The 3,747-nt window shown below is 42.5% G+C and overlaps 1 long non-coding RNA gene across 1 annotated transcript; it reads right to left on the reverse strand.

Annotated features, from left to right (window-relative positions):
• Window positions 1–2,765: 2,765 nt before the first annotated feature.
• On the reverse strand, window positions 2,766–3,367 carry LOC115191494 (uncharacterized). The gene is made up of 3 exons (XR_003877699.1): window positions 3,342–3,367; window positions 2,933–3,023; window positions 2,766–2,784 (listed from the first exon to the last, which is right to left on the reverse strand). It is a non-coding gene; the product is annotated as an uncharacterized LOC115191494 (long non-coding RNA).
• Between the last annotated feature and the right edge of the window lie 380 nt (window positions 3,368–3,747).

The following is a 3,747-nucleotide window of genomic DNA, read 5'->3' on the forward strand; positions in this document are numbered from 1 at the left end:
TCACATCCCTCTATCATCTCTCCATGGGGGCGTCCCAATAATCTCTCCTTCCTCCTGAAGTGTAGCTTTCCTTCTCTACTTCTCACAAGTGTAAAAGCATTGGATTGGTGTTGACATGGAGTAGAATGAGTTTACATATACCAGTCATTTCCTTTAAATACATGAAGGGAAGTGGACAAGTTCACACTTAGAGAGAAAGGAGATAATTGGGACACACCCCATGTGTACTGATAACTACAGGAATTAAACCATATTGACCATATCTATCAGAGGTAGAAAGAGGCAGACAGAGATGCAGCAGAGAGGCAGAGAGAGAACATCAGGTAAAGTTGTGGAGTTGAGGGAATATGTGATCAGAACCCCTCCAGTCTGGTTAACCACAGTTAGGTCCAGTATGGACTATCAATACAAGTCACCATTTAGAATGTGATTCAGTTCAATGGGTCTGAACAGAACTGGGGGATGTCAGACATGAAGATGCCTAAACACAACTGGAATATTCAGCCACACCACTAGCTCACCTCCACACAATCCATTTACAAGTTAAAGACACACCTTGGAATAAATAACAAAGGAAAACTATTACTAGATGAAGTTTAGTGTTGTATTTTTTATTTCCCATCACCATAAATCATATTTAATCACTGAACAGTAGCAGACCTAACTTCATCTGTTCCTGACTCTGGATAGTGGATTAAAAAGACCATCAATCTCCACTGATATTAAAGTACTATTCTAAACATTACTGATAAACTGAGTGGCAAGTCAAGATATGTGCAGGTTTTATTGTTTGGTCAATAGCACCACCTGCTGGACAGGTTTAATGTTGCTGGACTGAGCAGTATGGGAGGATGAAAGATGACACATTTAGGGCCTGTTTCCTGGACATCTACATTGAACATGCTTTTTAGTCCAGGACTAGGATTAATCTGTGTCTGGGAAACCAGACCATATAGTTTAGTAGAAAGTAAGTGATTCCAGCTTGTAGTGGGCTGACTAGTCCTGAATTGTCCTTTTGTTCCTGGACCATTTTCCATGCAGCTCCAGGTGACAGAGAACACATCAATTAGGACCGAGCCTACAAGCTGATCAATGATACTGAGGAGAATTACATAGAGACAGAGAACCAACTGAGAAAACATATCAATGGTTCTGAATGACAACCAATATACATCAACACCACACATCATGATTAATGGAAATGTACAAGATTAAAACATTATATTTTATCATATATAAACACCTTAAATCTCTTAAAATTCAAATCAGTCAGAAAAATCAAAGTGAAAGTATATGTATACAATTCAAAATGAAAGTCTTGAATTTTAATTCAGAACATCTGAAGATCAAATCAGTTAAATCAATGTACATAAAACAGAGTAGAATGAATCATCACATCTGGGGACCATCACCACCAGCATGACTAGTATCTATGTGGACCCTACTACAGTTTAACCAGCTCAGCTATAGACTACACCAGCATGACTAGTATCTATGTGGACCCTACTACAGTTTAACCAGCTCAGCTATAGACTACACCAGCATGACTAGTATCTATGTGGACCCTACTACAGATTAACCAGCTCAGCTATAGACTACACCAGCATGACTAGTATCTATGTGGACCCTACTACAGTTAAACCGGCTCAGCTATAGACTACACCAGCATGACTAGTATCTATGTGGACCCTACTACAGTTTAACCAGCTCAGCTGTAGACTACACCAGCATGACTAGTATCTATGTGGACCCTACTACAGTTTAACCAGCTCAGCTATAGACTACACCAGCATGACTAGTATCTATGTGGACCCTACTAAAGTTTAACCAGTTCAGCTATAGACTACACCAGCATGACTAGTATCTATATGGACCCTACTACAGTTTAACTAGCTCAGCTATAGACTACACCAGCATGACTAGTATCTATGTGGACCCTATTACAGTTTAACCAGGTCAGCTATAGACTACACCAGCATGACTAGTATCTATGTGGACCCTACTACAGTTTAACCAGCTCAGCAGTACCATTGAGACTAAACCCAGGATAGAGGGGCTGAGTGAATGTGGTCTGGACAATGTGGAGGAGGGTCATTGTGTCAGAGACACTGTAGAAGGACAGAGTACCTGCCTTGTGATCCAGGTACACTCCTACTCTGGAGGACTGAGGGCCTGATACTTTAGTCACAACATTATTGTGTCTGAAACAATAACCATCACTATAGTAATGTAAACTCCAGGACTTGTTATTGTCTCCAAATAAACTATCTGACTCTGTTCTGCTGATATCTTTATATGAGACTGCTGTATAAACATCACCACTCCACTCCACCTCCCAGTAACAGCGTCCAGACAGACCCTCTCTACACAGAACCTGACAGTAGTTGGTGAATCTGTCTGGATGGTCAGGATATGGTTGGACTTGGCCTGTATTGGTCACCTTTCTGTTCCCTTTAGACAGAGAGAGGTGTGTGTATGCTGTGTTTGGGTCCAGTGTGAGCTGACAGGAATCTGGGAGAAGAGCAGAGCAGAGACCAATGAGGGGAGTCAGAACAATAAGTTAAGTCAGATACTGTATCTACCCTGTCTTTGATTAGAGCACAGCAGAGATCAAATCAGAGAAATATGAGGAGTCAGATAGATACCCAGTCTTTGATTAGATCTACTATTGCTATATATTTCTAGAGGGATTGTTAGGAGTGTCAGTAAAAAGAGACTGTTAGTTACTTCACAATAAAGAGACTCACATTGTAAAAACTGTTTTCTGGTCTTGGGCTCTGGAGGCTGTAAAACATCCACTATATTCACTACAGACACACAAACACATTGACAGAGAGAGGGAATGTTATCATCATACCATATTCCACATGTATATGACTAGTAGGGAACTTTCAATGGTCTAAAGTTAATGTTCTTATTGTTTTCAACACACCTGTAGTGGAGATCTTGGTACATTCTCCTTTAAGTAAGTCTTCTAGTTTCTCTCTCAGTTCAGACACAGTCTTACTCACATCTCCAAAGTACTGAAGAGGACGGACAGAGAGAGAGAGACGGACAGAGAGAGAGAGAGAGACAGAGAGAGAGAGAGAGACAGAGAGAGAGAGGGACAGAAAGAAGAGAGAGAGGGACGGACAGAGAGAGGGACGGACAGAGAGAGAGAGGGACGGACAGAGAGAGAGAGGGACGGACAGAGAGAGAGGGACGGACAGAGAGAGAGGGACGGACAGAGAGAGACAAAGAGAGAGAGGGACAGAGAGACAGACAGGACAACATATTGATTGAGATGAATAGTTTCACATTAAGTTAATTTCATATCACATGTAACAAGACAGTTTAGTTACCTGGAGGAAATGGATGTGATCCTCTGGGTGTGAGAGCTGCTCCAGCTCAGTGCTTCTCTTCCTCAGCTCAGCTATCTCCTGCTTCAGTTGCTCCAGGAGTCCTTCAGCTTTACTCACTTGAGCCTTCTCTTGGGCTCTGATCAGCTCCTTCACCTCAGAGCTCCTTCTCTCAATGGAGCGGATCAGCTCAGTAAACATCTGATCGCTGTCCTCCACTGCTGACTGTGCAGAGCGCTGTTAAGCGAGAGAGAGACAGAGACAGAGACAGAGACAGAGACAGAGAGAGAGACAGAGAGAGAGAGAGAGACACTGACTTGTCATCCTCACACCCCCCCTAAAAATAAAAAAAACAGCCCCTCCTCTCCAGCCGTACAGACAGCCCCTCCTCTCCAGCCGTACAGACAGC

This window comes from Salmo trutta, chromosome 4 (assembly GCF_901001165.1).
Source record: "Salmo trutta chromosome 4, fSalTru1.1, whole genome shotgun sequence".
In the NCBI taxonomy this organism is placed as follows: Eukaryota; Metazoa; Chordata; class Actinopteri; order Salmoniformes; family Salmonidae; genus Salmo; species Salmo trutta.